General features: G+C 51.4%; 1 protein-coding gene across 2 annotated transcripts in view; it reads right to left on the bottom strand.

Annotated features, from left to right (window-relative positions):
* SEPTIN9 (septin 9) overlaps positions 1-25,481 on the bottom strand; it is a 165,253-nt gene that overhangs the window by 105,487 nt on the left and 34,285 nt on the right. The window lies entirely within an intron of this gene.

Genomic DNA, 25,481 nt, shown 5'->3' with positions numbered 1-25,481 from the left:
GGGGACGCGGGGCAGGGACGGAACACCCTTGTCAGAACCGCCAGGGACACGTGCCACTCCAACGCTGCACAACAAGGGGCTTCCTGAAGGCAGAGCGTAGACCCCGTGTTCTCCCTGGTAAGGCGCAGATATTTCAAAGTATCTGAAGGGAGGCGTTGGGGGAGGGGACGGGGAGCAAGGGGCCTGCCGGTGAGGCTCGGCCCCATCTGGCCCACACCTCAGGCCTGGCCTTGCCCTCCCGGCCAGTTAATTTCTACCCTTCTTCGTACATTCGACAAACATTGATTAAGCCCTATTACCTACAAGGCAGTCAGGTCCCAAGGGCTGGGGACAAAAGGATGGGCTGGAACTTGAAGAGCAGCCAGGAAGGGCCCTCCAGGTCTGGCACCAACAATGGGGGGAGGGGGTCTCTTCCAATCCCCCCAGCCAGTTAGGCACTCCTGCCTATCCTCCCATTTTCTTAGACCCAGGGCCTCTGCCCCAAGTCGGGGGCCTGTGTGAGAACAGCAGGGAAAGACGCTCTCTGAGCTGGTGGGCAATTCGGCAATACGGTGCCCTCCGGGTGGCATGCGAGTGCCCGAGAGCTCGTCCTGGGTCTCAGACTGGTCACTGCCACTCCCCTCCCAGCCCCCACGCCCCCAGTTATGAAAGATCCCAAATGCGCAGGGGATGCTGAGGCCTGAGCGCCATCCCGGTTAATCAGGGCCTCTTGCGGAGAGTGCAATGCGCTGGGCATGAGGAGATTTCTTAAGTTGATGAAATCGAGTCCTTCCTTTTTAAGAAAAGCAGTCTCTCCCTCCCCCATGCTTTGGATATTTTGAACTATTTTCAACCAAGTGAGTTTGTGGACAAGGAACTGCAAAACCACAGACATTTCAGATGTGCACACACCCTCTGCCTGGGAGCTGGGGTTTCAGAAATGGAGTCGCCACTGTCATTAATAGCACCCCGGGTGGCTTCCACACCAGCCCGGGGCATTTCTTGTCTGAAAACCAGCACCTGGGCCCACCCGACAGTCCAATCTTCTGGCCACCTGCCCACCCAGTATTTGGGGGTTTGGTGGTCCACTGCCTCTAAGAAACAGCCTAATGCCATCACCCCCTGGGAAGATGCTGGGTCTCAGAGACAGGACAGCATCCAGCCTGGGCCACAGCGTTACTCTCCAGTGTTTTTATAAAAAGCACCTGGTGCGCGTAGACACACCCATGCGATTGTTCTTCCAGGGCGCTGGCCTGGAGTTCTACCAGATTCGAATAGGTTGGCTTATTGTGCATTATTCACTTCCATTCACAGTGGAGCTAAACATACTTAAGCTTATCTCCTCAGGGAGCCCAGCCAGGGTGCATGCCTCACCAAAATGCTCCCCTATGGGAACCCAAAGGACAATGGCAGGAGGGAGCGGACCTCCGAGGCCAGAACGTTGGCAGGACTGTGCTCCAGACCCCGTCCAGTCCATCCCCCTGCCTGCCTCTGGCCCCCCTTCACTTAACCGCTGAGGCTGCCGTTGCCAGGCCTAGACACCTCCAGGTAAGGAGATTCCCCCCTGTTCCCTGAGGAAACCGACCCCGGCACTTGGCCACACTCCCAGCCAGGAAGTTCACCCTTGTATCTAACCAACCGCTCTAATTGTACATCATTTATTTCCTCTTTTTTTCTGTCCTCAGAGGAGATGGGAAACAGCTGGGCACCACCCTTCGAGTAATAATTACCTCCTCCAAACTCGAAGACAATCCAGTTGCTCCTTGGCCTTCTCTTCCTCAGCTTAAATCATCTGTCCCCGGCCCTTTAATCATCCCCCATCCTTTGATCACTTCTGATGACTGTGTCCAAAGTGAGGCTCCAGGACTTTAATAAGGCCTGATCCCTGTAGGATGGGGAGGGTGCCCTGACCCCCTGTCCCAGGGCATGAGCAGTCAGGGCCGGGGTCTGGACAGACAATCCTGGGAGGGGCGCTGGGCAGATAAAAGCAGCAGCAGCAGCAGAAGAGGGAAGAAGATGAGCTTAAATTTGGCGAGAGCAAAAGAACTGCAATGCGTCCAAATTCTGTGATGGTGCGCTCTCCCAAGGCCACGGGGGAAGGCAAGACCGTTTGTAGGCCTGGCCCAAGGGGAAGGTGTGATCAGGGGGACATCAGAGGGGCCACCTACCTCACAGGTCCACCATGAGACATGTAGTGGGGTGCATGGTGGTTCCCCCAAAAGATATGTCCATTCCGAACCTCAGAATGAGACCTGACTTGGTATAAGGATCTTTGCAGACGAATGAAGCTAAGGGTCTTGAGACAAGATCACCCTGGATTAGAGTGAGCCCTGAATCCAATGACCAGTGTCCTTATAGAGACCAAAAAGGAGAAGACACAGAGGCGCAGAGAAAAGGGCCTCGTGAAATCAGAGGCAGGGATGGGAGTGACGCAGCCACAAATCAAGTAACACTTGGGACCCCAGAAGCTGGAAGCAGCAGGACGCTTCCCCAGAGCCTTCGGAGACAGCTTGCCCTGCTGACACCTTGAGTTCAGGCTCCCGGTCTCCAACTGAGGGCGAATAATTTTTGGTCCTGTTAAGCTCCTCCCAGTTTGTGGTTCTTTGTTACAGCAGCCCCAGGACACTCCTACAGACCTTAAACTCCCATCTGAATCATCCCTTTAGGCCAAAGCTGCCTCTCCCAAAGATGTCTCAAAGCCCCAAATCCTGCAGTCGGCAGTGAACGCTGGCCAGCAGGGGGCTCGGGGGCACTCAGGGGGCAAGTTTTCATCAGAAAAGCTGGAGGCCAGGGCTGGGTGAGAAAGGTATAAATATGAAGCCTTTCTGGAGATGGAAGGAGCAGGCCTGAAGGGAAACCCCACAGGTCCAGCCCAGGTGGAGTGACCCTTGCAAAGCATGGGGAGAACGGGAGGAGGAAGTAGATGGGCACAAACAGCCATTTGGCTCACCCAGCAGTACCCCTGACCCCACGCTCCAGGGGGGTGGCATGGGGAGCAGAGGGAGGATGGTGGCTCTTTGCCCAGCAAAACCAGGCCTTTGGACCGGACACCCCACGCAGTGGACCATCTGGCTCCTCTGGGGCAGGGGCCATATGGTCTCAGCTCTACGTGCACCTAGCGCCCCGCAGGGCCTCCCTGAGCCCCAGAGCCTCGGGTCCATCAGCTGCTGAGCCTTCCACAGCCCCCAAGCCCCTTCAGCCCACCATCTCGGTAAACGGCACCAGCATCTACCTAGCCGCTCAAGCCAAATATCAAGGCGTCACCCTCGAGTTCTCCCTTTCCCTCCCCACCACAGCCAAGCCATCAGGAAGTGTCTGCCTCAAATATCCGTGGATCAGTCTACGTCCCTCCTCAAGTTCCCCCTCTCCAGCCCACCCCCTCTGCCAGAGGTATGCTGCCTAAGGTTTAACAACCGGCAAAACAACTCTACCTCATGTGTAGCATTGGCCTATTTCTGTGGTGTAAGTATTCCCATCTTGGCCAGTTTGGGGCTACCAATGAGACACCGTTGAAACTGGGGCTGGATATCGTTTATATGTGGAATCTAAAAAATGGTACCAATGAACTTATTTACAAAACAGAGATAGAATTACAGATGTAGAAAACAACCTTATGGTTACTGGGGGGAAGGGTGGGGAGGGATAAATTGGGAGATTGGGATTGACATATACATACTACTATATATAAAATAGATAACTATTAAGGACCTACTGTAGAGCACAGGGAACTCTACTCAATACTCTGTAATGACCTGTACGGGAAAAGAATCTAAAAAAGAGCGGATATGTGTATATGTATAACCAAACCACTTTGCTGTACACCTGAGACGAACACAATGTAAATCAACTATACTCCAATAAAAATTAATTAAAAAAGCAAAAAAGAAACTGGGGCTGGGAAGAGATTGCAGTAGCTGCCGTTATATAGTGTTTCTACCATAGAGATATAGCAGAGGTGAAGAACTCGAGAACAAAGATGACCCGTTCATCTATCGTTGGACATTTAGGTTGTTTCCCTGTCCTGGCTATTGTAAATAGTGCTGCAGTGAACACTGGGGTACATGTGTCCTTTTGAATTATGGTTTTCTCAGGGTATATGCCCAGTGGTGGGATTGCTGGGTCATATGGTAGTTCTATTTCTAGTTTTTTAAGGAACCTCCATACTGTTCTCCATGGTGGCTGTATCAGCATTCCCACCGATGGTGCAAAAGGGTTCCCTTGTCTTCACACCCTCTCCAGCATTTACTGTTTGTAGATTTTTTGATGATGGCCATTCTGACCAGTGTGAGGCGATACCTCATTGTAGTTTTGATTTGCGTTTCTCTAATGGTAATGTTGAACATCTTTTCAAGTGCCTCTTGGCCCTCTGTATGTCTTCTTTGGTGAAATGTCTATTTAGGTCTTCTGCCCGTTTTTTAATTGGGTTGCTTGTTTTTTTGATATTGAGCTCCATGAGCTGTTTGTGTTTTGGAAATTAATCCTTTGTCCGTTGCTTCATTTGCAAATATTTTCTCCTATTATGAGGGTTGTCTTTTCGTCTTGTTTATGGTTTCCTTTGCTGTGCAAAAGCTTTTAAGTTTAATTAGGTCCCATTTGTTTATTTTTATTTTCATTACTCTAGGAGGTGGGTGAAAAAAGATCTTGCTGTGGTTTATGACAAAGAGTGTTTTTCCTATGTTTTCCTGTAAGGGTTTTATAGTGTCCGGTCTTAAATTTAGGTCTTTAATCCATCTGGAGTTAAGAGGTGATACGTATATACAATGGAATATTACTCAGCCATAAAAAGGAACAAAATTGGGTCATTTGTAGAGATGTGGATGGACCTAGAGTCTGTCATACAGAGTGAAGTAAGCCAGCAAGAGAAAAATAAATATCATATATTAACGCATATATGTGGAACCTAGAAAAATGGTACAGATGAACCTCTTTGTAGGGCAGAAATAGAGACACAGATGTAGAGAACAGACATGTGGACACAGAGGGGGAAGGGGAGGGTGGGACGAATTGGGAGATTAGGTTTGACATAAATACACTACCATGTATAAAACAGATAGCTAGTGGGAACCTGCTATACAGCACTGGGGGCTCAGCTCGGTGCTCTGTGACGACCTAGATGGGTGGGATGTGTGTGTGGGGGGGAAGGAGGTCCAAGAGGGAGGGGATATAGGTATACATATAGCTGATTCACTTCACTGTACAGCAGAACCTAACAGAACATTGTAAAGCGATTTTACTCCAATCAATCAATAAATAATAAATTAACTCAAAAAGAAAAAAAGAACAAAGATGATGGTTAAATGTAGTAAGATACTTCGGAAGGGGTGAGCTCTGTGTATTATCTTTGTTCTTAATAAAATTACTTGTAAGTAATTTAATTCATACCATATACATCTACGATTTAATTTTATAATTTTTTCTAATAGAGCGATGCATTTTTATTGTGGAAAAATATATATAATATAAAATGTGGGGCTTCCCTGGTGGCGCAGTGGTTGAGAGTCCGCCTGCCGATGCAGGGGACGCGAGTTCGTGCCCCGGTCCGGGAGGATCCCACATGCCGCGGAGCGGCTGGGCCCGTGAGCCATGGCTGCTGGGCCTGCGCATCCGGAGCCTGTGCTCCGCAACGGGAGAGGCCACAACAGTGAGAGGCCCGCGTACCGCAAAAAAAAAAAAAATCTACCATTTCAAACACCTTTAAGTGTACAGTTCAGTGGCACTAAGTGCATTCACGCTGTTGTGCAACCCTCACCCCCGTCCATTTCCAAAACTGTCTTCATCATCCCAAACGGAAACTCTACTCTCATTAAACAGTAACTCCCCATTTCCCCCTCCTCGCCTCAGGCCCTGGCAACCACCATGCTACTTGCTGTCTCTACAAATTTGACTACACAAGGTACCTCACGTAAGGTGGAATCATAATATTTGTCCTTGTGTCTGGCGTATTCCATTTAGTGTAATGTCTTCAACTGTTGTTATTCTAGGTACACACGTTTTGGCGTGTGTCAGAAACTCCTTTTTATAGGCTGAATAGTATTCCATGGTACGCACATACCATATTTTGTTTATCCATTCATCCATCGATGGACACTTGGGATGCTTCCACCTTCTGGCTATTGTGGATAATGCTGCTACGAGCATGGGCGTACAAACACGTCTTTGAGTCTCTGCACTTAATTCTTTTGGGGGTATACTCAGAGATGGAATTGCTGGATTGTATGATAATTCCACAGAATTTAATTTTAAATAATTTATTTTCGATCGTATGTTTTTCATAAAACATACATTGTATGAAATGGAAATCAAGTATTTTATATTGTATACACTTAATATATAATTAAAATTTTAATAATGACTGTGCCTAACAACTGGCTCGTGCCCTGCCGTGGTCCCCTCTCCCCTGCATTCCTGCAAATCCTCCCAACTGACCTGCCTGTTCTGCTCTCACTTCCCTTCCCTAGAAATCACGGCAAGGCTTTAAAAGTGGGATCAGACTACGTCACCTCCCACAGCTTAAGGGTCGAGTGCAGATTCCTTACCGAGGTCGCCGAGGTCCCAGGTGCCTGGCCTCTACCCGCCGCTGCAGCCTCACCTATTCACTCGGCGCCCCCGGCCTCCTCCTGCATAGCTGTCCTCTCTGCCTGGACGGCCTCCCCCAGGTCTTGCCCTTGATGGCTCCCTGCCTGTCTTTTCCGTTTAAATATCAGAGCGACCACCCCAGGGCCCCCCAGGAGACCCCTTGAGCCAGTTGCTTCCTTGCCTCCAGGCCTGCAATGGAGACTCCCTGAGACTCCCCTGAGACCCTGTTAGAGCCTGTGGAATGACAGAGTTCATTCAGTTCCCTTTGCGGGATGGCAGGGTCACGGGGACTCCTGACAGGGAACTGGCCCAAAGGGGCAGAGGGCCCTTTGGGACTCCCCTGGACTCCCTGCACTCCTGCCAGCCTCACACAGACCAGCCCAGCCCCAGCCCCAGCATTCAGGGTGACAGGCAGGGGCGTTGCCTGTACTGGACCAGGCCTCCAGGACCCGTGTCCCTTTATCACCCTGTGAAATCAGCAGCGACCATGCTTCAGACCACTGAGTCTCTCAGGCAGCCTGATTCTGAATCTTCCCTTGAAGCCCGTCTGGGTACGGCTGACATTTAACCGGTGCGTAGGCTACAAAACACCCTTACGCCATCTGCCTGGCTGCTTAAATGCAGCCAGAAGGTTTCACTTCAAAGGGGAATGCCGTGCTCTTAGCACGTGATCAATCTGTTCCCCAAACTTCCCAGTTCTCGCTCCAGCCTGCTCTGCTCGGAACATTTACAGCAAACTCTGACCACAGCGGCCTGGCCCTTATCTCGGAGGCAGGGGACTTTTTAAACAAAATCTTTCTCTTCTAAATCATGCTTTTGAGCCACCAAAGGAAGCTCCTGGCCTTCGGGCCCCAAGCCAACAGGCTTCCCCACCCCCAGCGAGCCGGAGCCCTCGACTCCAGTGGACAGACGCTCAGGCCTGAATCGGCTGCAGTTTCCCTGCGTCCTAGGACAGCATGACCAGGGGGGCAGCACTGCCCACCCCTCCCATCTTTCAGATTCGCTGCAAACTTTACTGCGATGATATTAAACCCTACGGGACCCTGGGAGCCAGGGCGGGGGGAAGCGGCCCCTAACACGGAAGGCAGAAGGACAGGGCGGAAATTAGGACCCTGCAAGATGACCACTCACCAGCTGAACTCCGGCTGTGGCTTTGGAGACTCAGTTGTTTATTCGTGCAGCCAATGGGCTTTTGATTGGCAAATTCGTTTGTCTGGGACTCTGGTTTGGTGAGTGATCACCCAGATACGATGGGGGAGGAGGAAGTCTCTTCTTTTGATGACTCATGTTTTATTCCTGATTATTCCCTCTTTACACAGTCCCACAACCCTACGTTCCCACTCCAAGCCCCCTAGACAGGGCTTTGGAATGGATTGAAGTCCCCAACTTCCTAGCAACCAGTAGAGGCTGGAGGTACAGAGATGGGGTGGCGGACGCTCAGCCTCCCACACCCCCCAGCTGATGGGAAATTCCCTCGGGCCCTCCCGATGGCTCTGCAAAGTCACACGAGGGGCCCCAGGGGAGTGGCCGGCCTGGTACCGACCCAGCCTCAAAGCAGCGAGTGACTGTGCCAGGCTGTGGACTCGTCACCCCCAAGGCTGCCAGGAGACTTGGCCAGGGCACCTTCCCGGGGGACAGGACATTCCCAGGTCCCCAGGGGCCATCACTGTCCTGGTCTCTTCGCCACTTTTCTCAAGCAGGCACCCTGCTCCGAGGGCTCGAAAGCTGAAGGCCGCTTGCCACTGCTGCAGTGTGGGGACAAGGCTGAGTCACCAGCCTGCCCTAGTTCCACATCAGCGGGAACAACGGGATCTGAGCGGGATCTAAGCAGAGAAGAGGGGACAACAGTGCCTCTGTGGCCACGCTTAAAGCACCGCAGTGACCAAGGCGATGTTGTCCCCAGGGAGCTGCCAGCCGGCCTGGCCCCTTGGACTGCGGCCACATGCTCTGACAATGCCCCAGCCCATTGCCAGGAGCGGTGGCCGGTCAGCATGGAAAGGGCAGGGAAACAGGTTCCCTCCCCGCCTCTTCTGCACACTTCAGAAGTGTCTTCAAGGCTTATCTTGCAACCACAGACCCTGCTGGAATCCCCTCCAATGCCTGCCCCCTAAATGCTCATCGACCTACCCTTGCAAACCTCCAGTGACGGGGAGCTCAGTACCTATCAATGCTGCTCACTCTATCTTTAGCCAGTTTGGGGTATTTAAAAGAGATGGGGTTGGGGGAGGGAAGGAATGAATTAAAGTCTGCCTGACCACAGCTTTTGCCCATGGAAGAGATATCTACTTTACTTTTCTCCAGAATACAGAAGTGAAAAGGAGATGTAGGGGCATGGACTATAGTTTTACTGCGAGATCTTTCTGGGGGCCTGGAATTAGGGGTGTCCGCCCTCTTCATGGCCAAAATGTGTGTGCAGTTTCCCTGGGGGCCGGATTTTTTTCCAGCCTGTTCCCAGTCCACCGTGAATTCGAGAGGATGTTTTGTGCCCCTGGACATGCCCGTTGGCCCGCCGTGACCCCCACGGGAGAGGGTACCTGAGATGCAGGCTCCGGGTCCTGGCCGGCAGCCTTGGGAACAGACAGCTCCGCGTGGGAGGGAGGGAGGAAGAGCGGGGCGTGCTGGCGGGGCCCCTCCCGACAATCTGGTATTGCTTTTCTGGATAATGAACTCTCCTACCCCAAGTGCAGCTAGAGCCAGCCAGCAGCCAACCAACCTCAATGGACCGTTTGTCCCTCATGTGAAGTGACCTCCGGGACGTAATGGGTTTCCTATTAACTCACCCGCCTCCGCTCTTCCCCTCTCCCCCTCCAGCATGAGTCACTCGCCTAGATGACTCGGCCCGGCAGGGCCCTTGCCAGGGGTTTGTCAGTTCTGGCCGGGCCGTGTGAGGGGAGACACAGAGGACAAAGGCTGTCCAGCCGGAGGCCAGTGGCCCGGGGTTCACACAGCTTCCCGGGGACTGTCTATACCCCGGGCCCCCGAAGCCAGGGGTGGGTCCCTCTGTGCCTCCCTGGTGCCTGGGGCCCCTGGCAGCCATGCCCCTTCCCATCTGCGGACAGACCGTCTTCCGGCAGACTCCTGCAGGCAGGGAGCTGAGAGGTTAACTCACGTGGGAACCGGCCACAGCGATCAGGAGCAAGAATGCCGAGGCTGCTGAGCGCCAGTTACCGCCCTTCCCACCCCTGAGAAGCAGGTCTGGGGGTTTGTGTCCTGGCTTTTCTTAATCTAAACACACAGGTTCTCTCACCCACTCAGCCCTAGGCTCTGGGGAGGGAGACTCCAAGCTGGCCTCCCTGCCCGGGGTCTTGGTTCCCCCGAAGCTGAAGCCTTTCTAAAATGCAAATGTGACCGGCGACCCTCCAGATACAGCGGGAGCCCGGCAGGGCCGACAACCAGGCCTCCACCTCCGGCGGCCACCCCCGCCTCTGCTCGTGCCCAGTTGCTCCCGGTTCCTGGACACACCAGGCGTCATAGCTCTGCGACTGTCCGACTCTGTTCCCTCAGCCTGGCAGGCCCCTCCCGCCCTCCTCGACCTGTTATTCTCAATCCTTCTGCAGGTGCCTCCCTGGCATTTCTAGGGAGCTTCCCTGGAACCCCTGGGTGGGGGGGACTCCCTTCTAGGCCCTACCGTGGGTTTTCCCAGTGGCCACGTCAGCCTCTGACCCAGACCAGGCAGCGGGGATCAGGAGGTGGGCTTCCCGGAGCAGAGAATCAGCACGAGGGAGTGACACTGCAGGGCAGGAAGCGAGACGGGGAGCCCCCAGCCCAAGGAGGAAGGAAGCCACGAGCATCGCCCCTCCCACGCCCCAGCGGTCCTGCCAGCCAGATGGGCCACCTTCTCAGCACAGCTGTTCTTCAGCAGAGAGAAACTTCTCCCCTTCGGGAACAGGGTGGGGACATTCCAGATGGGGCCTCGTCTGGTCAACAGGGACCATGGAGTCTGGGTCTCCGTGGCTCCTTCCATCCACGTGGCCACGGACCTGGCTCTGCCCAAGTGAGCACACATCTGGAGCTGCACGGCCCAAAGGGCAGGGCAGGGAATCTACCTGGTTAGCTGAAGCCGCCACACAAATGGAGAATAGACCTGCTCACAGGTCCAAGTGGAGACTCTGGTACCCGGGGCATCACTTCCAAGGAGGTGAACGAAGACATTCTAGGCCAGTGAATCACCAAATGTCTGCACATCTGGGCAGGCCGTGGGCCCATCCCCCTACCACTGGAGAAAAGGAAACTGACGCAGCTTACATATGGTGCATGTGGTCTTCTGGGTCAGCAGGGTGTGCAACCCAGCAGCTGAGAGGTTTCACCACTTGATTGTGAATAATCTAGAACATTTATCCAGGAAAAAGTCCAGCATTGTCCAATTGGTGACCTAAAATCTCAGAACATATGTCCCCTTTCTGCAGAACCATGTCACTTTCCTAGCGCGGCCCTCTCATCCCATCTGCCACCGAAGCGTCAGTCGTCCAGAACACAACACAGCAACAACCGTTGTTAATCCTACAGGTCTCCCAAATCTCCCCCGTTTGTCACTACACCTTTAGTTCTCAGCAGGAACTGACGTTCAGAATGGTGACTCCAAGACAAAGCAAGATCTTCCAAGGAGGGTTCAGTAGGAACCCTCATAAAAACAGAAATCAGTACTCAACTTTCAGCAAGATTTTTGTTAAGAAAGGTTGAAAGACCGGGCTGAAACAGTGGCGTGCTCATAAATGTTTAACAACCTGCTCTGGTGGACGAGGGAAAGAGTGATTTATAACATTTGCCAATTGCCGTGATGTCAATACTCCCACCATGGCTGAGTTCAGGCTACCAACATGACCTCCCTGAGCACAGAGTTGGCAAGAGATGTGCACACCACTAGCTGAAACTCTCAGATCACTACAGCTTATTCTTTCTTCTTGGGAGGGTGAGAAGTCTAGGAAGCCCTTTGCTAGGCGGAACAGCAACAGCAAATAGGGTTCAACCAGCAGGCCAACCCAATCAATGGCCCACCATCATGACGTGAGGGAGGTTTCTGAGGCTGCCTCAGTGCTCGGGGAGAAAGAATGCGATGATAATTGACTGATGATGTCTGCCCCAGCCTCAGCATGGGAGATTGGTGCACGTATTTGCCACTTGCCATTCCTGACCTAAGACATTTCTCTTGCCTCTAAAGTTCAGTGCAAAGGTCACCTCCTTGGCGAACTCTTTCCCAGTCTCACCTTTTTCCTGAGTAATCCCTACTGCAGAATTTACTACCACTCTGTACATACAAAGGGAGTTACTGGTGTGTGTGGCACAGACCCTAATTGCTCCCCCAGCATCTGACCTCCCTTTCGTCTACTGTAACAAAAGTTTCAGTTGGCACATGACTTCCCAGCTAAAGAATACATTTCCCAGCCACCCCTGCTGCTAGGAGTGGTCATGTAACGAGGTTCTGGCCATCGGGAGGGGAGCTGAAATGTTTAACTTTTAAGGTACTCCTGCCCCTTCCTCTCCCCCTGGCTGGAGTGCAGATGTGATTGCAGGAGCTGAAGCAACCATCTTATTTCATGAGGTGGAGGCTGTTTGTTGGGGATGGCAGAGCAGCAAAGGAGGAACAAACTGTGTCCCTGCTGCTCTGGGCCACCATGACTGCTTACAGTTGGATTAGGAAGTGGAAGAGAAATGAACTTCTCTCCTGCTTAAGCCTCTGTTGTGTCAGTCTTTGTTATGCAGCCAGACGGCACCCTGACTGAAAAGGTATGTGCCCATCATCCCAACAATCTGGGCAGGAGAGGGCAGGGCAAGGCTCTTAGCATTATGCACTGAGCCCCTAGCAGAGTCTGATACGATAAGCGTAGTTAAAGCAAGATGAACAGTCTAGTTCACCCAAGGTTTGTTTTGTTGGCTTGTTTTGGTACTTGAAACTGGAACATGAAGATCTGAGGACGTACACTAGCTAACGTAAAGCAGAGAGGACACCCGATAAACATGTGCCCAGAGTAGGCTGGGACTGCTCCAGGGAGTTAGATGTTGGGATAGATCTTGAAAGCCACCTACACAGTCAGACGCGTGCTGGACAGAACAGAGCGGCAAAGGAATAAAGGAACCAGCCACGTCAGGAACAAAGCACGTGCCCAGAACATCAGGAGGTGCTGAGCCTGGGCTCCGGCCAGACGGTGGGTGCAGACTCAGGGCGGCCATTCCCCAGGCCATGAGATAGAGGGCAAGTTACTTCACCTCTCCGAGCTCCCAGTGACTATGTTAAGAACAACAATACCTAGATTGAAAGGATTAGGGATCATAAGTGGAAAGTGTCTGACATAAAACAAGAGCTTGGTCACTGTAGCTCTTATTATCTATAACATACGGTTTAACCCCCTTTCTTTTTTACGGGTGTGAAAACTGGACCTAGAGAGGCAGAGTGGTTTGCTGAGGGTCACACAGCTGTTACTGACAGAGGCAGGATTAGAACCCAGAGTCCCTACTCCTCCTGCAGTGCCCTTGCTGTGTAAGAAGTTGTCCTGGATGAGTAGAAAGACTAGGTAATCGGTGAGAAATTCTGAAAGTGAGACTGGAGGGGGAGAAAAAGATGGAGGGGGAATAAGAACAAGAGGAAAAACAGGAGGAGGACCTTTTCTGAAAGCCGGCCCTCTCCTATGTTCATTATCTCCTTGAATCCTCACGAACCCCCAGGAGGTAGGCTCCCCAGTACCCCGTTTCTGCACAGGAGCGGAGGTGCGGGGAGGATGGGGGCCTGCTAAGGCTGCCAGGTGCCAGTAGAGCCTCTGAGACATGGGCTCCACCTGTCCGACTCCCACATCCATCCGTGTGGACCTAAAAAGGCTCCAGGGCAGCAGGGGCCATGGCTTTGAGCCCCTGCAGGAGGTCCTAAAGGCCAGGGAGAGCAGACTGGAGGCCAGGCCAGGTGCAAGGTCCCCGCAATGCTCCGGAGAAGCTGGAGGGGTGAGGGGGTGTGGTGGGTGCTCAGAGTGTCTATGCAGCAGAGGGATAACCGGGCCGAGAGGCAGCACGGCTTCCCCCAAACAATCCACGGCGGGCAGCCGGCACTCCAGTCCCCCAGGACGGGGGTCCTTGTTCACGGCAGTACCTCTAGGTCTGGGAATGACCTCCACCCTGCAGCGAGGACCCCACCCTGCATCGCTGGAAGATTCAGATGCTGGTTTTCTTCTGAGGATGAAAACTCAGCACCTCGACATGGGAGGAAGCAGCCTGGAGTGCTTCTAAAGGCTCCAGGGATTTTGCATGGATCCCATCACATCCCTCATTGTGAAGGCCTTTCAGACGCAGCAGCCATTGTGCGTGGGACGCGGGTCTCCACCTACCAGGTAGAAGGAACATGGGGTGGGCACGTGACCCACGAGCCACCTTCAGGCTCTTTGCACACACTGTGTGACACAAATGAACAGGCACAGCAGCCAGGACACAAGGCAAGACCCCCCACTGGCTAGTGTTCCAGAACAGAATCCTGGCAGCCAACCCCGCCCCCCCCCCCCACCGCCGACGGGGCTGGGGGAGGTTGGGGGATGGGGAGCGTTTGCACAAGCTCTTCGTACACATGCGGCTGACAATCACCCCCACGTCCGTGGCGCGGAGTCTGGCCCAGAGCCCACCAGCATCAGGGCGCTGGTAATCCCCAGCTGCTCTCCTGACGCCACTCGGAGACGCTGTCCAAGGTGGAAAGGAGAGGGTCACTGTTTTCAAGGTCACACACCCCAAAGGGAAATGCCGAATCGGAGGATGGAGACAGGCACTTGGGCCAAAGCCATCAGCTGTCAGTCACGCAGGTCAACGGGGGAGCACAAACCCATTCATTTGGCACTTTTATTGAGCAACCACGAAGAGCCCAGCAGCCCAGAGCATCCGGGGAACCCAGCTCATGAGAAACATCTCGATCCTTTCCTGGGCCTAATTGTAACAGGAAGAACTGGGCTTTTGGTGTCACACAGACCGAAAGAGGACCCCTGGCTAAACTGTTAGCTGGTGGAGTCCGGGCAAGTTACTCAACGTCTCTGAGCCTCTGTTTCCTCGTAAAACAGTCCCCGTGCCTGCCGCAGCTGGTGTCAGAAATGTGGTGTCTGCAGACACCCAGCGCTGGCCTGGGTCACAGGACTCGGTCCACTCCTCGTGGACAAGACTTGTGCTGCGCCCTGCTCCCCATGGGAGATGCGCCAGGGGTGATCTACCCATGGCCGTCCTAAGGCACAGGGAAATCGCAGCAGGAGGCAGGCCAGGCCCCTCAGCTGCTTCTCCCAAAGCCTCCCCCAGAGAAGAAATTATCGCCTCAAGTGCCATTTCCTTCCCTGACAGCTGCCTGGCTCTATAAGCAAAGCCCGCTGGCCGGGCAGCCGGCTCCATGGTGCAGAAGGGGCCTGCGGGAGTGGGTTTGAACCTGACCAGTGATCTCCAGGGAGGAGGGGGTCGTTCAGCCCTTCCTCCAGCTGGAAGGGAGGCTCCGGGCTGGGAGAGGCATTTGGAGAAATCCAGTTCCTGGGAGCTGGGCCAGACCAGAGGGACCAGGCTGCCGGAATATCCCTCAGTGCCCGAAGCACGACAGGGCCAAAGAGAGACCCACACACTGACCAGGGCCCTGGCTGGCAGGAGCCCTGCTTCACATCAGAGGAGAAACAGCAACCACTGAGTGAGTGTGTGAGTGTGTATGAGTGTATATGAATGGGGGGTGGGTGTGGGTAAGGGAGCTACAGAATCTGGGTAAGGCCCTGTACCCCTCTATGCCTCTGTTTCCTCATCTGTAAGATGGGGCTAACACTACCTACTTCCAAGAGCTGTCATGAAATGAAAACGTATTCGTATTTATAATATGCTTAGAACAGGGCCTGGCACAAAACCACTGCTCTAGGTTTGCTGAATAAGTAAAAATAAGACACATGTGGGATTTCCCTGGCAGTCCAGTGGTTAGGACTCACGCTTCCACTGTAGGGGCCGCGGGTTCGATCCCTGGTCGGGGAACTAAGATCCCGCATGCTGCGAGGCGCGGCCAAAAGAAAATAACAAAAGACACGTGTTATTATGTGCTTAGAACAGAGCTTGGCATATCATACACATGCAGAGCTGGCGTTCTTGAATTCTCCCACTTGAACCAGGAGAAGCCATGCTGAGCTCTGTTCTAGGGACCCTTGAACACGAGGGTCTCTACCTAGAGGGATTTGCCTCTATGATTAGAGTTGCCTCAAGCCTCCAAGCGCACGGGTGCGTGTCTGTTCATACATACGCGTGACTCTCTTCACGTGCTTACCCAGAACCCGTCCGACATAGCTCTGAATCATGATGTCGGGGCCAGGCGAGTGGGCCACAGGGCTGAGGCTCCGTTTCCATAGGAACCAGGTGAAGCAAGCTTTTGGTCGGCACAGGAAGCCAAAGAGAAAGAGCAGGGGAGAAAGGGTGGTAGGCTCAAGCCCAGCCTGGTCCCCTGCCCTAAAGACAAAGCAGAGTGCGTGGAGCCTGATGGTGGAGGGCCCTTGTCACAGACATAGTCTCAGTAATATTACACTTTGCAACTCAAGTTCTCATAAAATAACAGACGCCTGGCATTGGCAAGAACCTGAGGTCCCTTGTACTGCAATCCTGAACAATCTCCATACAGTCCCTGTTTGAATACTTCGAGGCATGGGGAACTCACTACTTTGCAGAAGAGCTCGCTCGTCTGTCAGAAAGTGAAACTTGCAAGAAAAACTCCTCTTTAGGTAATGAGTCAAACTCCACTTTCTGTTACCTTCCAAGTATCTGGTTATGGTTTTGTATTTTGGAGGAACTCAAAATAAGCCCTCTCTTTCTTCTACGTGACAACTCTCCAACTATTTGGAGACAGTGACTGTAGCTCTCCTCTTTTCTGCATCTCCTGTGCAGGCAACCACTAGTCCCCTTCCAGTCCCCTTCTCTGACCCGTCTCAAGCCCTCTCGTCATGCAGGCCCCTCTCCTGGGGCCCTCACTTGTCCATCCACATCCTCCTTCAGGACTGAGCCCTGGAGACGCCCCTCTGTAGGCAGGCCCTGCTGCAGGATGAACTGTGCTCCCCCAAAGATATGTTGGAACCCTACTGCCTGGAACCTGTGAACCTTATTTGGAAATCAGGTCTTTGAAGATGTGATCAAGATAAGGGCACCCCGAGTTAGGGTGGGGCCCTAAATCCAGTACCTGGTCTCTTTATAAGAGAAAGGAGCGGGTGATTTGGACCCAGAGACACATAGGGGAGAAGGCCATGTAGTGACAGAGGCAGAGACTATAGTGATGTGGCCCAGGTCACGGAGCACCAGCAGCCCCCAGGAGCCAGGAAGAGGCATGGGAAGGACCCTCCCTCTGAGCCTCCAGAAGGAATCAACCCTGATTTCGTTTTTTTGTTGTTTTGGGGTTTTTTTTGCGGTACGCACGCTTCTCACTGTTGTGGCCTCTCCCGCTGCGGAGCACAGGCTCCGGACGCGCAGGCTCAGCGGCCATGGCTCACGGGTCCAGCCGCTCCGCGGCATGTGGGATCTTCCCGGACCGGGTCACGAACCCGCGTCCCCTGCATCGGCAGGCGGACTCTCAACCACTGTGCCACCAGGGAAGCCCTGATTTCGGCTTTCTGAGTCCCTGGATTGTGGTCATTTGTTACAGCAGCCACAGTACCGATCCAGGGCCTGAGCAAGGGTGGCCCAGTTGGCACCGTGTCCCGCGCCCCTCAACCCCTGCAGCCAAAGTCTTCATCCGTCATCTTGTCTCACTGGCAAGATCAAGCAGCCATTCACCCCGAGTTCCGGTCAGCAAGTAACCGTGGATTTTCCCACACCCCCAGTAAAGGCAGCCCAGCCGCTCACCGAGCACCAGCTGTCAGGGGTCTCCCGCCATCCTGGTGCCCCTCATCCAGCTCACTCTGGGCAGCCCAGTGCCCTTCCCGCACCCCATCTCATCCTGGGGCCCTGGGGTAGGCCCGGAACCTGCATTTAAGCAGGTTTCCCGGGTGACTTCATCAGCCAGCTTGGGGGGCTCTGGACCAGGTGATCTTGGCCCAGGACCCCAGGACAAGGGCCGACCTGGAGTGTGGACCCTCCCGACCTTGAGAGACTCCCTGGGGCACAGGTGGGTCTCCTGAGCCCCCCAGAGCTGGGGCACGCAACGCCAGGACAAGCTCTCAACTGCACCGGACACTTCTGGCAAAATCTCCTCTTCTGAACATAAACTGTCCCCACCCACGCCACTTTCTGTTCCTTTGAATGAACAGCAACAAAAAACATGATTTTGTGCCAAAGGTGGGGCTGAAGTTTCCCAGAGTCCAGTTTCCTGCAGGCCTAGGTACAACCCGCAGGAGCGCTCCCTGTGTGTGTGTGTGTGTGTGTGTGTGTGTGTGTGTGTGTGTGTGTGTGTGTGTGTGAGAGTCTGTGTGAGTGCACGTGTGTGTGTGTGTATGTGTGTGCCCCCTCCCCATGCAGCCTGGGGAAGGGTGGAGAAGCTCACGGAAATTCTTTCTGGTGTCAGGAAGATGGAAAAACGGAAAATGGGCACATACGTGTGCGCACACACACACGCACACACACACACACACCCCCAGAGGGAAGGCCTTCCTTTCCTTTCGCCTCGAAGGATCTCCGGGCTTGGGAAACAGGACCGGACGTCAGGAATTTGAAGATCTGTCTTGAGCATCCCGGCAACCTCCATCGGTCCTTCTAGGGGTGGAAGGCGTTTCTCCAGTTTCTGCTGCGTCTCCTGTTCCCACCCCACCCTGTTTCCTCCTCCGGGCTCCTTCCATCCCTGGGCCGCCTGCTCTGACCGTCACCCTTGCACTTGGCTGTGAACCATTTCCTCTGCACCAGGCGCATGCGCACAGCGCTGAGGGGAGCAGAGAGGGAGGCTTTCTCTGCCGAGCGGAGGAAGGGGCTTCTCTTCCTGGTCCCGGGCCTTGTTCGGCCTCTGGCACAACTGCCACGGAGTTAGCAGCCAGCAGGCCCCTTCCCGTGGACCAGCTCTATCCCCCCCTCCCAGTGCCCCCGCACCTAGCCAACACTGGGACACCTGGTCCAAGCGCACTTCCTGTGCGCCAGCTCCAACCTGCACATCCCCTCCGGAAGTTTCTCAGCCACCCAGTAAACTGTTGCTAGAGACCAACTCCATCCACACCCTCCCGCAAGAGCTTTTTTGCCACCAGCAGGCCGCAGGTGTCTGTGGCAGCCACAGACTCTCCAACAAGGCCTGAGCCCAAGGTGAAGCAAGGCGGGGATGACACCCCGAGCTCCTCATTTCTCCTCATGTACCTTCTCTCAGCCCCGGAGGGAGTAGCTGCTTCTTTTGTGTGTGCAGTAAAATACCCATAACATAAAAGGTACCATTTTAACAATTTTCAGCTGTACATTCCAGTGGCATTAATACATTCCCATTGTTGTGCAACCATCACCAGCATCTATCTCCAGAACTTTGTCATCTTACCAGCTGAAGCTCTGTCCGCATTAAACACGAACCCCCCGCCTTCCCGTTCCCCCAGCCCCTGGTGACCACTGTCACATGCATCTGCTCTGGATCCTGCTCTCCGTTCTTCTGGGTATATAACTAGAAGGGGAAATCGCTGGATCATGTGGTAATTCTACGTTTAATTTTCTGAGGAACCACCAAACTGTATTCCATAGAGGCTGCAACATTCGACATTCCCACCAGCAGCACCCAAGGTTTCCAATTTTGCCACATTCTCCCCAGCGCGGGTTACTTTCTGGGTTTGTTTTTGTTTTTATATAACAGCCATTCTAATGAGTGTGAGGCGCTATCTCATTGCAGTTTTGATTTGCGTTTCCCTAATGATTAGTGATGTCGAGCATCTTCCCATGTGCCTGTTGCATCTGTATGTCTTCTTTGGAGAAATGTCTGTTGAGGCTCTTTGTCACTTTTTTAATTGGGTTGTTTGGTTTTTTGTAATTGAGCTGTAGAAGTTTTTAATATATTCTGGATATGAATTTCTTATCAGATATATGATTTGCAAATATTTTCTCCCATTCTGTGGGTTGCCTTTGCATTCTGTTGATAGCCATCCTTGAGTCACAGAAGTTTTTAATTTTGATGAAGCTCAATTTACCTATTTTTTATTTTGTTACCTGTGCTTTTCAGTGTCTTATACAAGAAATCACTGCCAGGGACTTCCCTCGTGGCACAGTGGTTAAGAATCCACCTGCCAATGCAGGGGACACGGGTTCGAGCCCTGGTCTGGGAAGATCCCACATGCCACGGAGCAGCTAAGCCCGTGCACCACAACTACTGACCCTGCGCTCTAGAGCCCGCAAGCCACAACTACTGAGCCCACGAGCCACAACTACTGAGCCGGCGTGCCACAACTACTGAAGCCCACGTGCCTAGAGCCCGCGCTCCACAACAAGAGAAGCCACCGCAATGGGAAGCCCCTGCACCGCAACAAAGAATAGCCCCCGCTCGCCACAACTAGAGAAAGCCCGTGCAGAGCAACAAAGACTCAACGCAGCCAAAAATAAATAATAAAGAAAGAAAGAAGAAGAAAAAAGAAAAAAAGAAGTCACTGCCAAATGCAACGTTCCAAAGCTTTCCCCTACGGTTTCTTCTAAAGTAGTTATTTCTCGTCTTTGCTGTTTCTGTGTTCCTCAGAGTCCTCTTTCACCCTTGCAGTAAACACTTTTTACCAGTTAATAATTCGTTATACTTCACTTTGCTGTTCAAATTACTGGTGTGGTTTCTGTTTCCTGCCTGGGCCCCGACTGATACACCAAGTAAGTAGAAGGAAGGAAGTAATGAAGATAAGAGCAGAAATCAAGGAAATGGAAAATAGAAGCAAAATAAAGCCCAAAGTTGGTCCTTTAAAAAGATCTACAGATCAACAAACTCATAGCAAGACTGATAAGAGAGAGAGGAAAAGAAATGAAGACTATAAATTACCAATATTAGCAATGAAGGGTTCTCCCTAAGAGCCCATGGATATTAAAATGATACTAAATATTATGAACTTTATGTGAATAAATTCAACAACTTACATGAAACAGACAAATTCCTTCAAAGTACAACTTACCAAAATTGATACAAGAGGAAGTAAAAAACTTGAATGGCTCTCTCTCTCTATTAAATAAATATATATTTAAATTATATCTAATATATTTAATTAAATATTTATTTAATATATTTAATTCATTTTTTTTTTTGGCTGTGCTGTGCAGCTTGAGGGATCTCAGCTCACCTACCAGGGATCGAACCTGGGCCCTCGGCAGTGAAAACACTGAGTCCTCAACACTGGACCGCCAGGGAATTCCCTAACACACGTTTTTTAATTAATTTTGTAACTTAAAAAAACACTTTCCAAGAAGAAAACTCTAGGGAAAGATGGCTTCCTTGGTGACTTCTAGCAAACATTTAAGGAAGGAAATAACACCAATCTTATGCAAACTTTTACAGAAAATAGAGAGGAAGGAACACTTTGATCACCTTGAGGCCAAAATAACCCTGACCAAGACAATAGCAAAACAAACTAACAGAAAATACCACACAATATCCCTCATGAATCTACACACACACACAAAATCCTTAACAAAAAAACTAGGCAAATCACATCCAGCAATATATAAAAAGGAAGCTCAATAGATAAATTGAGTTTCCTGGACTTATTTCTTGGTGTAATATTCAAAAGTCAATCATTGTGTGACTTCCCTGGCGGTCCAGGGGTTCAGACCCTGTGCTTCCACTGCAGGGGGTGCAGGTTCGATCACTGGTTGGGGAACTAGGATCCCTCATGCTGTGCGGCGCGGCCAAAAAAAAAAAAAAAGTCAATCATTGTAATTCACCTTATGAATAGAATAAAGAAGAAAAGTGACCATTTCAATAGATACAGAAAAAGTATTTACAAAAGTCAACACCCATTCTTATGAAAAACTGGAAAATTAGGGATAGAAGGCAATCTCCTCAGTTTGACAAAAGGCATATATGGAAAACCTATATTTAACATGATACTTTCTGGCACAAGGCAAGGATGTCCATGTACCACTTCTATTCAACATTGTACTGGCAGTTCTAGCTTGTGAAATAAGGCACGAAAAATAAAGGCATCAAGATCAGAAAGAAAGAAGTCAAAGTGCCTATTTTCAGACAACGTGGTTGTTTACTTAGTAGATCATGAAACATCTACAAAACAAGTGCTAGACTAATAAATGAACTTGACAAGGTCACGGGATATAAGATTTATACACAAAAACCCACTGTATTTTTATATAATTTTTATATACTAGCAGCAAACAACTGAAAATGAAATTTAAAATATATATTCCATTTACAAGAGCACCAAAAACAGTTAGAAATAAATTTAACTATTGACATGAAGATCTTTTCATTGAAAACTACAGAACAACATAATTCTGTAGAGATTAGAGAAATACAAAAAAAAAAAAAACTTAAAAAATGGAGACATACCATGTTTATAAGACTAGAAGACTCAATGTTATTAAAATGCCAATTATCCCTAAATTGACCTATAGATTCAATGCAGTCTCAATCAAAATTCACATAGCATTTTTGTAGAAGTTGATACTCTACTTCTAAAATTTATAAGAAAATTCAAAGAACCAAGAATACCCAAAGCGATGTTTTGGATACATTAGGAGATCTTATTTCAAAGCGTATTATAAAGCCACATTAATCAAGTTAGTGTGGTACTGGCAAAAGAACAGACAAAATACTAATAAAACACAAGAGTCCTGAAATAGAAGCACATATACAAAATTAACTGATTTTTCAACAACGGTGCCAAGGCAATTTAATGGGGTAAGAATGTCTTTTCAATAAATGGTTCTAGAACAACTGAATGTCCATACAGATAAAACAACAACAAAATAGACCTTACCCCCTACATCATACCATACAGAAAAATTAATTCAAGGTGGTTTCTAAACCCAACATAAAAGCTCTAACTGTAAAACTTCTAGAAGAAATCATTGAAAATATCTCTGCCACTTGGGGGTAGGCGAAGCTTTCTTACAAAGAACACAAAAACTGGTAACCACAAAGAAAGAACTTTGTTAAATTAAACTTAGTCAAAATTAAATTACAAACTTTGGCTCACCAAAAGCTATATCATTAAGAAAAGAGTGGGCAAGCCACAGACTGGGAAAAAATATTTGCAATTCATGTATCTAACAAAAGACCAGTATCCAGAAAGAATAAGTCAAACAACCCAATTTTAAAATGGGCAACAGGGGGCTTCCCCGGTGGTGCAGTGGTTAAGAATCCACCTGCTAGTGCAGGGGACACAGGTTCAAGCCCTGGTCTGGGAGGATCCCACATGCCGCAGAGCAGCTAAGACCGTGCGCCACAACTACTGAGCCTGCGCTTTAGAGCCCACGAGCCACAACTACTGAAGCCCGCACGCCTAGAGCCCGTGCTGCGCAACAAGAGAAGCCACCGCAGTGAGAAGCCCGTGCACGGCAACGAAGAGTAGCCCCCGCTCACCGCAACTAGAGAAAGCCCACGCGCAGCGACGAAGACCCAACGCAGCCATAAACTAATTAATTAATTAATTATTTTAAAGGAATAAGATTGTCAGAGCTGCAAGGGATTTTTAAAAAAATAAAATAAAATAAAATGGGCAACAGATTTGAAAAGACGTTTCACAAAGGAAAACATACGGAAAGCCAGTAAGAACATGAAAATGTGCTCAACAGCATGGGTCATCGGACAAATGCAAATCGAAGCCAGAATGAGATCGCCACACACCCACCAGAGTGACGACGTTATGAAAGAGACAGCACCGAACGCTGGTGGGGACGCGGGGCACCCAGAACGCTCAGACGCTGCTGGTGGGAGTATCTGATACAGTCGCTTGGAGAAAAGAGCTAGCGTTTTCCTACAAATCTAAACAGATACCTATCCTCTGGCTCGACAATTCTACTCCTTGGTATCTACACAAGAGAGATGGAAGCATATGTCCACAAAACCTTGTATAAGAATCTTTATTCAGGAGACCCCCAAAATGGAAACAGCCAGGGGCCCATGAACAGAAGAGCTAAAACAAAAAAATCCAGAGAAAGGTCATGCAATGAACACTATACAGCAATCACGGAACAACTACTGTTACCTGGGGCAACATGGGCACATCTGAAAAATATATACGTGGTCAAACTGGCAAAATGCATTTATAGTAGAAAAAAATCAGAAACTTGGTTGCTCCAGGGCAGCGGAGGCAGACGCCGATCGGGAAAGGGCATGCGGGGGTGATCGTGATGTTCTACACTCTGATAGGAGCCGGGATACAGAGAGCGGTACCCTGAAGATCTGTGCGTTCCAGGGTACATACATCTTACCTCAAAGAAAGAAAAAGAACCATAAACAAACACTGGCCTCTGGTTAGTGAGAAGCAAGCTGAAGTGTTGACAGGGTAACGTGGACTGATGCCAGCAACTGATTTTGAAACTCATGCGAAAATACCACACGGAGTGCTGGTGGCTAGAGGGAGGGGAGTGTGAGGACGCAGAGAGCAGAATGTGCCCCGCAGAATCAAGGTGGTGGCTGTGGGAGTGTTCACACCATGATCTTTCCTGCGTGTTTGAAAGTTTTCATAGTAAAAATTTGGGAAATTTTAAGAGACTGAGATAGATCAACCAGAAATAGGGAAGAAAGAAGAGGTGGCAGGAGACCCCTCCCCGAAGCCCAGAGCTCTCAAACCTCGCTTTCTTGGCCCGGTTTAGGACCACCCCGGGCGAGGTCTGCAGAGCTCCAGCCCCGGTGCCAGGGGAGGTGCCGTCCTCACCTATTTCCCGTGCTCCCCACCTGTCACTTCCGTCGCTGCAGCAGACGCAGTGAGTGGAAATAACACCTGGGCAGCCTCTTCTCACAAATTCAGCGAAAATGAAAACCCAGCAGGCGCTGGGCTCTTGAGGGCCTGCACCGCCACCTCCTGGAAGAAAGGCTTCCTGCACCTGAATTCCTGCCCCTTTTTGGGGTTCGGCTTCACTGCGGTCCCCTCGCTCCCTTCCAAGGCTCAGCCAGGCCCCAACTGCAGTACATCCGCGGGTGAGATGCCTGGAGGATGCACGTCTCCAGAACCCGGGCCCCTCTGTCCACACCTCCTCAGACGGATGCAGGCTCCCCTTCCGCTCCCAGCTGCTCTCTACAAGCTGGAGGGTGGCGAGGGCTACGGGGCATTCCTGGAGGTACGCACCCCCCCCCAACACACGTCACAGAGGCACAGCCCAAGACCACCCTCTCCAGGTGGGGAACAAGCCCCCAGCCCGCAATCACCCCCAGCCCCTTCCCTCTCTCTCGGACACGGCGACATCAGGATTAGGACACTCTAAAGACCTTGAACTTGGAAAAACATTGAAAACAGTCATTCTAAAGCTATAGTTCTTTAGTTATTATCAGATAACAATATACCGACATGTCCCAGGGCGGGCATGGCTGAGGGCCCTGCATCCTTGGATGGAATACGCCACCTGGAGAAGGAACCTGGGCCCCGGGGGAGGGACAAGCCGGCCAGAGCTGAGCTGGGCAGATGGTGGGGGGCAAAGTCCAGACTGAGGGCTGCCCATTGTGGACGTCAGGGAAAACAGGGCCAGAGAAGGACGCGGGCCTGAGCAGAGCCATGGAAAGGGAGGCCCCGGGCCGTGCACTGAGCCCCTGTGCTGACAGTCACACGTGTACTGCCCCCACCAGATGCCCCGCAGGCGGTTGAGGTCTTGCTCTCCGAGTAGCAAGCAGGGCTCTTGGGGCTTTGACCAAAACGTCCCCTCTGTGGGCTGGGGTGTCCTGTCAGGGAAGCCCTTGAATCTCCTTTGTCCCCAAGCCCCACCCAGCCTTCTCCAGGTGAGCAGAAACAGTGCCAGGAAAGGCCAGAGGGAGAATCCAGGACAGGCTGCCCAAGGGCCAACTTCAAGATGCCCCGGAAACGGGAGCGGAGAAGCAGCATCTCAGGCCACTCCGGCAGGAGGGGAGGGTCGGCGCCCTGACCCATGAGCCA

Source organism: Leucopleurus acutus (assembly GCF_964270905.1).
Source record: "Leucopleurus acutus genome assembly, chromosome: 19".
Taxonomy (NCBI): Eukaryota; Metazoa; Chordata; class Mammalia; order Artiodactyla; family Delphinidae; genus Leucopleurus; species Leucopleurus acutus.
Note: the sequence above shows the minus strand (reverse complement) of the source record. Positions and strands in the feature narration are given on the sequence as shown.